Genomic DNA, 11,069 nt, shown 5'->3' on the forward strand with positions numbered 1-11,069 from the left:
TACACATTCACAAATAATAAAGATGTGGCTAAATTCCACATTCCTCATTCAATAAAAGCACAAATTCAAGTGAATGAGTAAAAGCTATAAACCTTTTCTGGATGAACATTTATATAGGGCCTGATTTTGTAATGGGCTGATTCATTCCCTCCCTATTGAAAAGCCAAGCCTGCCATATAAACGCTAACCTGTTAAAAAATCTCAAAAGTAGGTGTCACTGAGAATAAAGTATTTGAAACTACACCTTTGCTCAGTGTTTTTTCCACTTTAATTTACCATCCTTTCCCTCCGTTAGGTTGTGCTCTGTTTCAAGCCTGCAGGAAATTAAGAACTGCTGCTAGTGTTCAGTCTAGAAGTGCTGCTGGAAAAATTCAAGGCTTGTTCTGCCCAAGTCTGCAGGCTTGTATTTCTTTTGAGGCAGGTAGAGATTGATGGATTAGGATTGCTGGTAGAATTAAGCTCTGGAATGAGGATTAGGGTTGTGTTTGTGGAATAAAGAGGTGCAGACATGAGCCAATGGCTTTATTTTTGGTTTATAAACTGTAAATCAAACTCTAATCCCTCTGCTAGGGGATTACTGTCTTCGTGTAGATCCCAGACTGGAAACGGTCATTGGGTTTATGTGAAGCTTGAGAGTGTCATGTGCAAGCAGGGTTCTACAAAACCTAGTTTGGAAGCCAAATCTGAAAGTATTCCGGCTTTTAAAATGCTGGATATGTCAATGTTGTTTATTAGAACTAGAACTGCAGGAACCCAAGGCCTCCAACACCCTGCAAACCTGCATTAACCTGACACCTTTTATAAGCTTTAAAAAAAATCATAGGAATGTAGGCATCTACTAGAGCCTGCCACCACAGCATGTAAGCATCCTGCCAACATGTTTACTCACTGCTGTAATGAACACATGCAAGATTAGAAAGTTTGTTTAACTATTACTGGAAACCATTTTCCATCACAGCCCTTTCAGCTGTTTTACAAATACTGCAGGAGGAAATTCTGCCTTTGGGCTCATACGCTTGGAACGCGTAATGGCGGTGCAGGAAGACTGAGCAGTGCCGAGCTGTAACCCCGGGGAGCTCCTCATGTGAGTGCACCGTAGTCACTGTGAGAGTAACATATAGGAATGTTAAGTGACATGAGCAATGCCAAGGGAAGTAAGACTCGCAGCCTGTCCTGGTTCTCTTGTCAAATGATGTCATGTAGCGTGCTTCAGATTATGTTTGCCTGTGCTATAGCACAACTACATTGTAATTGCAAGCACCGAAACATAGGAATGCGTGGACATAATTGAGTTGGTATGGTCACAGTGTACATCGGCGGCAGAGGAGGAACTAGAACTTAGTGATGCAGAGAGCCAGTTTCTCAGCTCTATCAAACATGTATCCTGTAATTTCATAGCCATATATTGTTTCTTAGTGTAGTCAAGCATGAACTATTTAAGGCAGGGATTCCCTGTGCATGTAATTGTATGTTATGTAACAAGAGTGATGTGTCTAATTGTTACTGCTAAAAAAAAAAGTATAATAATAATGATTGCTATGATTTCTGCCTTCCCTAGTAGTGCATATTTTCCTTGAAGTAATCAGGGACTTGTTGCTAGGTAGTTAATATTTAAGGTACCTTAAATATTTTAATGTGTCTATGCCTGCTGTTGCTAGGCAGCAATATTTGTTTATGATATTGTTATACAACCCCTTTCTACCTTATATCCTTTATTCAGTGTAATCTAATATATCCATACAGTTACATTTCAGTCCTGATATACTTTTTTTTCACAGAGTTGCATATTGAAGTAACTACTGTTAAGAATGATAAAACATCTCTGATGTAGAAGGTTTATTCTTTGTCAGGATGCACTGCTAGCATTGTTGTTCTTTCTTTGTACAATCTTCAAAACTGAGTAAAATACTTAAATAAGGCCATTTAAAAGCTGGCAGTGCTTCTGTGTGCTTTCAGCACCTATTGTAGATGCTTACATGTTTCAAAAGTACAAAATTCTGAAGTTTTAAAGTAAATCATATGACTTCAGTATTTTGGGTGGAGAGAAGCCCAATTTGGATTGAATTACAGTTACCTTCGTCTTTGTCCTCATGCTTCCAGCCATGTTCCATCTGAAGAGTTGGCTTTATACCTGGTGTGCAGGCATGCAGAAATTTTGATAAATGTTTGAATTTAATGGCTGAGGATCAAGAACACCTTTAATTGGAGAGAGAAATTAGAGTTGAACTCCCAACTTTTTTTGACCAAGCTCTTTAAATTGTTAAGAGAAATCTTCACATGCAAATCTACTCTCTCTCTCTTTCCTAAGTGGTAATAGGCCAAGAAAAAGAAAGGGGTTTCATGGTAGTTGGAAAGGCAGTTGAGGAGAGCAGGAATGGAGATGAGACAAGAGCTCATCAGAAATGATGACACTGAGGGAAGATCCTGGGGACCAAGTAATCACCAACACCTACTGAAATGCTTAACTAGGGGTATGTGTTACCATTTCATCAATCCTTTGGAAATAAAAATCTCCGTATTTTTGGCCGCTGGGCAACACTGCTTTAGGTTTTCCTTGGTTTCATCTCAATTTTACTTAAATAAAATAGAAAAACTCACACTGGGCTAAATGTTATCGCTCTTACTAACGGATTTTACACTCTGAGCCATGCACTTGGAGAGGCAAGAGAGACTACTGACTCCTCATATCCTTTGCCACAGATCTATATGGGCTGCAGAAAACATGTATCATCTGCCTGCCAACCCTGTGGGAAACACACAAGAGAATGATTCACAGAATCACAGAATCACAGAATCGTATAGGTTGGAAAAGACCTCTAAGATCATTGAGTCCAACCGTAAACTTAACACTACCAAGACCACCACTACACCATGTCCCTAAGCACCTCATCCAAACATCTTTTAAATACTTCCAGGGATGGCAACTCAATCACTTCCCTGGGCAGCCTGTTCCAATGCTCAAGAACCCTTTCAATGAAGTAAAATTTCCTAATATCCAGTCTAAACCTCCCCTGGCGCAACTTGAGGCCATTTCCTCTTGTCCTATCACTTGTTACCTGGGAGAAGAGACCGACCCCACCTCTCTACAACCTCCTTTCAGGCAGTTGTAGAGAGCAATAAGGTCTCCCCTCAGCCTCCTTTTCTCCAGGCTGAACAACCCCAGGTCCCTCAGCTGCTCCCCATCAGACTTCTGCTCCAGACCCTTCCCCAGCTTAGTTGCCCTTCTCTGGACACGCTCCAGCCCCTCAATGTCTCTCTTGGAGTGAGGGGCCCAAAACTGAACACAGCATTCGAGGTGCGGCCTCACTAGTGCCGAGTACAGGGGCATGATCACTGCCCTAGTCCTGCTGGCCACACTATTTCTGATACAAGCCAGGATGCCATTGGCCTTCTCGGCCACCTGGGCACACTGCTGGCTCATATTCAGGCAGCTGTTGACCAACACCCCCAGGTCCTTTTCCACCAGGCAGCTTTCCAGCCACTCTTCCCCAAGCCTGTAGCGTTGCATGGGGTTGCTGTGGCCCAAGTGCAGGACCTTGCACTTAGCCTTGTTAAACCTCATACAATTGACCTCGGCCCATCGATCCAGCCTGTCCAGGTCCCTCTGCAGAGCCTTCCTACCCTCAAGCAGATCAGCACTCCCACACAACTTGGTGTCATCTGCAAACTTACTGAGGGGGCACTCTATCCCCTCGTCCAGATCATTGATAAAGATATTAAACAGAACTGGCCCCAACACAGAGCCCTGGGGAACACCGCTTGTGACTGGCCGCCAACCGGAGTAAACTCCATTCACCACCACTCTTTGGGTCTGGCCATCCAGCCAGTTCTTCACCCAGTGAAGAGTACACCCGTCCAAGCCATGAGCAGCCAGTTTCTCCAGGAGAATGCTGTGGGAAACCATGTCAAAGGCTTTACTGAAGTCTAGATAGACAACATCCACAGCCTTCCCCTTATCTACTAGGCGGGTCACCTTGTCATAGAAGGAGATCAGGTTGGTCAAGCAGGACCTGCCTTTCCTGAACCCATGCTGGCTGGGCTTGATCCCTTGGTTATTCTCTACATGCCGTGTGATAGCACTCAGGATGATCTGCTCCATCAGCTTCCCCGGCACCGAGGTCAGGCTGACAGGCCTGTAGTTCCCCGGGTCCTCCTTCCGGCCCTTCTTGAAGGTGGGCGTCACATTAGCTAATCTCCAGTCAGCAGGGACCTCCCCAGTTAGCCAGGACTGCTGATAAATGATGGAAAGGGGCTTGGTGAGCACTTCTGCCAGTTCCTTCAGTACTCTCGGGTGGATCTCATCAGGCCCCATAGACTTGTGAGTGTCTAAGTGGTGCAGCAGGTCACTAACCATTTCCCCCTGGATTATGGGGGCTCCATTCTGGTCCCCATCCCTGTCTTCCAACTCCAGGGGCTGGGTACCCAGAGAACAATTGGCCCTGCTATTAAAGACTGAGGCAAAGGCAGCATTAAGTACCTCAGCCTTTTCCTCATCCTTGGTCACTGTGTTCCCTTCCCCGTCTACTAGGGGCTGGAGATTCTCCTTAGCTCTCCTTTTGCTGCTAATGTATTTGAAGAAGTGTTTTTTGTTGTCTTTTACAGCAGCAGCCAGATTGAGCTCTAGCTCAGCTTTGGCCCTTCTAATTTTCTCCCTGCACAGCCTCGCTACACCTTTGTAGTCCTCCTGAGTTGCCCGCCCCTTCTTCCAGAGGTCACAGACTCTCCTCTTTTTCCTGAGTTCGTGCCAGAGCTCTCTAGTCAGCCAGGCTGGTCTTCTTCCCCACCGGCTCGTCTTTCGGCACCTGGGGACAGCCCGCTCTTGTGCCTGTAGGACTTCCTCCTTAAAGAATGTCCAGCCTTCCTGGACTCCTTTGCCCATTAGGGCTGCCTCCCAGGGGACTCTCTCGACCAGTCTCCTAAACAGGCCCAAGTCCGCCCTCCGGAAGTCTAAGGTGGCAGTTTTGCTGACCCCCCTCGCCGCTTCTCCACATATCAAAAACTCTCTCATTTCGTGATCACTCTGCCCAAGACGGCCTCCAACCATCACATGGCTCACAAGTCCTTCTCTGTTCATGAACAAGAGGTCCAGCGGGGCACCTTCCCTAGTTGGTTCACTCACCAGCTGTGTCAGGAAGTTATCTGCCACACGCTCCAGGAACCTCCTCGACTGTTTCCTCTCTGCTGTATTGTATTTCCAGCAGACATCCGGCAAGTTGAAGTCCCCCACCAGAACAAGGGCTAGCGATCGTGAGGCTTCTCCCAGCTGCTTATCGAATAGTTCATCTGTCTCCTCATCCTGGTTGGGTGGTCTGTAACAGACTCCCACCACAATATCTGCCTTGTTGGCCTTCCCCCTGATTCTCACCCATAGACACTCCACCCTATCGTCACCATCATCGAGCTCTAAACTATCCAGACACTCCCTGACGTACAGGGCTACCCCACCACCTCTCCTGCCTCGCCTATCCTTCCTGAAGAGTTTATAGCCATCCATCGCCGCACTCCAGTTGTGCGAGTCATCCCACCACGTTTCTGTGATGGCAACCATATCATAGTTTTCCTGATGTACAATGGCTTCCAACTCCTCCTGCTTGTTACCCATGCTGCATGCATTGGTGTAGAGGCACTTCAGCTGCGCTGTCATCTGCGTCTCCTTCATAGAAGAACACCCCTTGTGTGCTTTGAGGCGTTTCACTGGCATTTCCCTCTGGGCTCCTATTGCCTCAGTATCCCCTGGCTCAACTCCGTTCGACTTCGGCTGTGCCCCAGCGTACCCCTCACATCTCAGAGACACAGGCCGAGTGCCCTCGCTGGCACTCGCTCTCTCTAACCGTGGCATGTCGTCCCTCAGCTTCCCTCGGGCAAGCCTGATATTATCCCCCTCCCCCTTCGAGTCTAGTTTAAAGCTCTGTCGATGAGCCCCGCAAGTTCCTGAGCAAAGATTCTCTTTCCCCTTTGAGAAGGATGAATCCCATCAGACGCCAGCAAACCTGGTGCTGTGTAGGCCATCCCGTTGTCAAAAAAACCAAATCCGTGGCAATGACACCAGCCACGGAGCCATGCGTTAATAGATTGGGTGTCTCTGTTCCTTCTTGTGTCGCTGCCCACAACTGGAAGGAGAGAGGAGAAAACAACCTGTACTCCAGAGTCCCTTACTAGCCGTCCCAAGGCCCTGAAGTCTCTTGTGATCGCCCTAGGACTTCGCGTTGCAGTCTCATCGCCCCCCACATGGAAGAGCAGTAGGGGGTAATAGTCCGAGGGCCGTACCAGGGTAGGGAGTACCCTCGTGACATCCCTCACGCGGGCCCCAGGGAGGCAGCAGACTTCCCTAAGAGGAGGGTCCGTCCGGCATATCGGACCCTCGGTTCCCTTCAGAAGGGAGTCACCCACAACTATAACCCGTCTTCTCTTCCTCGTGGAGGTGGTGTTAATACGAGAGGTACGTTCTTCTGACCTTCTACACCAGGGCGACACCTCTGGTGTAGATAGACTGTTGTCCCCGACCTCCATTGCCTGGCCTGCCACCTCCAGGGCCTCATACCTGTTGTGCAGAGGCACCTGGGGGGGCGAGGTGGGCAGGGAGGGCCTTCGCCTGCCGCCACGAGCGTGGACTCGCCTCCATTCACTCTCCTCCTCTGAGCTGCTGCCTTCAGCCCGGCGGGGGGGGGACAGAGGATCCCCTTGATCGTGGGTGACATGATCATGTCTGATCATGTTGAGACATTGCTCATGTCTGCAAATGGAAGGAGCTGAGCTTTCCTGACAAGACAGAAATGAATGGGAACTCAAAGTTCACCAAAGGATGAAAAGCAATAAAGCAGGGCTGCAAGTAATCCAGGTAAATGATTTTGCAAATCTAATCTGTTCACTGTCAGGTGCCGCAAAAATGCAGTAAAGCCAGGCAAAGTTCCATATCCCTTTGTTGCTAAATTCAGGGTATTTCTTTTACTGTTTTAAAACGAAGATAACCCCTCACTTTTTAAAATTAATTTTATATTTGTGAAGGCAGCTGAACAGCCCTGCAGACAGATCCTCTCTCCACTGAGTAGATAAAATAGAAGTAGTAACACTTCAAAGTTTGTTACATTTTCTTGCCTGCTCGCCTCACTCCTAGAAAAGGTACCATTTCTCCTTAGGAAAACCTACTTATTTTAATGTCCGTTCAGTCTCCAGCCTTTTTACCGAGACTTCCAACAATGTTATCAATGAGTGCAAATACTGACAGTGATTTCTGTATTTGTTGTGGAACACGCCACAGAATACTGCACAGTCCCTGTATAGATGTCAAATGTAAAGGACCAGAGATGAAGAACTCCATATTCCATGTTTAACTCTGAAACATGAAGCATCTTTACAGATCAGTGCCCTTTGGCATTCTTTTCTGAAATAGGCGTGGCAAATACACTTTTCTTTTCATAATCTGAATTTAACCTGTGATCCTCTACTTCTGCTTGCCCTGCAGTTTGCTAGTGCAGGGGCATATGGATACTGAAGGCTGGACCTCTTGCTTCCTTTCATGCAGATTCCCAGCTTCTGGAGACAGCAGTGAAAATTCTGGTAGGCAGCAACTGAACTAGCCTCTAATTTTTACCTTCTTTATTTTTTAAAGTGCCTATTTATAAATTCTGGAAAGGTATTTGACTGAGAATTGGTACGTTCCACTGCTTTGTAACTAGATTCTTGCCGATCTTAAAATAACTCTCGCTTTGGATTACATGGGCTGGCATATGATTACATTTGTATCTAGTATTACAAAGAGTGGACAGACAGTTCACATTCACACAGTGGTTCACAGGAGCGTAGACTGATACCATATACAATACTATGAATGCGTTTTTTGTGTAGAGCTAAGAAATCCAAATTATCCAGTATAAAAGGCCCTTTCTTTGTGCAGTAAGGCTAATGTATCTTAGTGTCATCCATTTACCTTTAAGCAAATGCTTTGTCCTAAGAGTAAAATAGTTTAAACAGACTAGTTCATTTGGATCTCCTGTGTACCATTATGAGATACTCCCACCCACATAAATAGAAGGTGAAAGTGCCAATAAGATCATTGTATCTATTGCTAAAATGATTGTGTTCATATTTCATTAATGACAATATTATATATCCAAAGAAATTTGGATTTCGAGTCTTAATATTTATGTCAAGGCTCCAGGAAGTCATATTTTGTATGGCTAACTTACGGCTTCAACCTGTATTCTACAGCCAGCGCTACTGAGCTCAGATTAGCTTTTTCTGAAGGCCTCCTTTACCCAAGTGGCCCAAAAGGGCTGGATTTGTTTCTGTCAGAAAAACTATGTTCCTGATCAATATTAGCTTTTTTGTTACAAAACCAAAGATTGATACGATATTAAATGTTTACAGCTAATGATTTCGATTTTAGTTTCATAAGACACCTGCATTTCATTACTTGGACACAACAGGACCAAACGCACAGAAGTTACTGCCCATAGCTAGTCCTTTGGTCTAAGCCCATTTTACCCTCATGTTTGTGTACGTCTTATTTAAGTTCTTGATGCAGTAGTGTCTTTTATTTGGTTACCTGCATATTTAAAAAGATCAATACATGCACATCTAAGGAGGGAGATAGAAAACCTAGTAAATTAAAATCTTCTCATAAGCATACCTTGATTAACCTTTGTCCTCTTCAGCAGCTATATGCCAGCCTCCAGATGCTTTTTTTTATTATTACTATTTATTTCAACCATCATTTTAAAAAGTGCCACGTGATATCCTCACTGAGGATACTGAGACTAGAGCTTTCCTGGGCTGGCTTGCATTGCTGCTGGAGTGCAGGGGAATGACCTGCCTCTACAAACTGTGCTGTGTTGCCTTCCCGCCTTCTGGGTGGAGTTTCGCTTGTACTCCTTTCCTTCCCCAACTTGTCTGCAAACTCAGCTGAACTAACATGAGGTTGGAAGTAAAGCATATCCCAGATAAAGGGCTTCTACCTCCCACCAGGGAAAGGGAAGAATTGGACACCAGAGAGTGCCACAGCTCTGTCTTAGCATGCTCTTGCGGACAACGTAACTATCCGCTGCCCCTTCCTCAGGGTATGGTATGATTTGGCCATGCGTAAATAGTCAAAATGCTATATTTATAGGAAACACAATGCCTCGCTCCTGTGATAGTTTAAATATAGAGAACAGGCCGCTACTGGCATTTAAAATATCACTAGCTGGACAAGATAGTGCAATCAGAAAATAGCCTAAGCTTTTACTGCGATTCTGTGTACAGGCTTTTCATATCCCTCCTGCTACTTTTAAATGACTTGAAACAGTGTCTTCCACTGACTTGGGGATTATTTGCTGAATAAATTAAGATGCTTGACATTGACCCAAAATGAGTAACAGGCAGCTTTATTTTTTTTTCTTATTGAAAATCATTAGGGTATTTTCATTTTTTCAAATGCCTACCGCAAATGCAGTGTGTGTATTTGAATACCTTGTATTCCACAGCACATTTGTTGTTTGTTGCACGTCTGTTTTTGAAAAGCAGTGCGATGTAACGTCATTCTTATCGCTAGTACTAAAAGCCTCATTACTTTCTACCACAGTTTCAAAGGCACATTTCCACAGTTAGTTACCCAGGGTCAAGCCACAGACCAGCTAGTACTGTACTGCAGAAATGCAAGTTAGTGATCTTTTTCCCCCTCCTCTGCCAGCTACCCGCATCATTGGTACCGAGGCAAGGAAGGAAGCAGGCTCGGCAAAGAGTAACTCGGAAGCTTACATGGAATGGGTGGGACTCTTCATCTGCTTCCTCCTTTCCTACTCCCTCCTCCCAGCCCATATGCAGAATGTGTAGCTATGCTGATGTGTCAAGATATATATGCTGGACTGGGTGTAGTTTAATCTTCAGCAACGGAGGAAACAAAGAGAGACTATGACTCAGAGCAACAGTCTTCCAGCTAGGCAGCTCCAGGGCAGCCAAATGTACTTTCCCTTATTAGGCCAGATCATGAAACCTTGCTTCATTTTGAATGGTACCTAATTCTGCAGTAGTATCACTAACTTTAATAAACATCTTTTAAAGTACTGCTTAGCAGAATGTAACTCTACCTCTAGCTTTGCTTCTTTAAAAAAAAAGTTGTAATTAAATTTGACTCCACCTACTCTGACCAACATTGAATAGTATAACATGAATCAGGCTCCATTAGCAGCGGATGACATGTTTTAAAGGGATAGCACCTGTTTAACTTCCTGGAAATGGTATGTTTTTATGACTGTAATCTGAATTTCCACACTGCCATCTCAGCTAATGAGGTGCTTTTGATCTGAATTACTTTAGTGGGCTACTAAGAGAAACCAGAGAGAGGGCCTCACACCTCCCACGGACCTTGCTTATAGCTTAATTCTAAAAACCCATAGCTGATTTTCCTCAATTTAAGTATTTTTGTTATATGATGTCAGAGACGTGTGTCCTCAACTAAAATGTAATCCTGCAGGAGGAATGTGTCACAGAAGTGAGTTCATACAAGAATTATGCAGGCAGATGAACTTTCACACCTCTTCTGCTGGAACGCCTACAATGCTGCTCCAAAAGCTAGAGTAGCCAAATGGTTACAAGACATTTTGTATTCTTACATGGTGTGTTGACTATCAAAATGAAACTAAAAGAAGCATCAACCTTCTACCTACAACTAAGCAGAAAACTCACAGTCCAACTGTTATTTCAAAACACTTGTTGCATTACAATCTATGTGCTATATTGTTATTTTAAAATAAAGAGTGACAGTTCTAGATGACCACTCTCAACCTGCCCCTTAAAACCAGGTTCAGATGGGTTTAAACCTAATTTCCAATCTGATCTCGTGATTCAGAGTATAATTCAATCAGTAATCAATTGCCTTGAGCAGCTATATTAAAGCTTTCCTCATATGCTGTAAACATATGCTATCAGGTAAAAAAGATTTGCTCATTTTACAAATGCAAGTCAAAGGTAACTTCTGGAGTTTGGTTAGGACTCCTCCCTCCCTTGCACTCGTTCTGCACTGGTCTGGCTCTGCAGCTTTCGTTTTACATGGATGGAGCTGAAGTATATTCTATGGCCCTTGCTTAATGTAA

At 44.7% G+C, this 11,069-nt stretch overlaps 1 protein-coding gene across 3 annotated transcripts in view; it reads right to left on the reverse strand.

Annotated features, from left to right (window-relative positions):
* The window catches only part of GRK5 (G protein-coupled receptor kinase 5), a 348,710-nt gene that overhangs the window by 52,076 nt on the left and 285,565 nt on the right, over positions 1-11,069 (reverse strand). The window lies entirely within an intron of this gene.

The sequence above is a fragment of the Mycteria americana genome, chromosome 6 (assembly GCF_035582795.1).
Source record: "Mycteria americana isolate JAX WOST 10 ecotype Jacksonville Zoo and Gardens chromosome 6, USCA_MyAme_1.0, whole genome shotgun sequence".
In the NCBI taxonomy this organism is placed as follows: Eukaryota; Metazoa; Chordata; class Aves; order Ciconiiformes; family Ciconiidae; genus Mycteria; species Mycteria americana.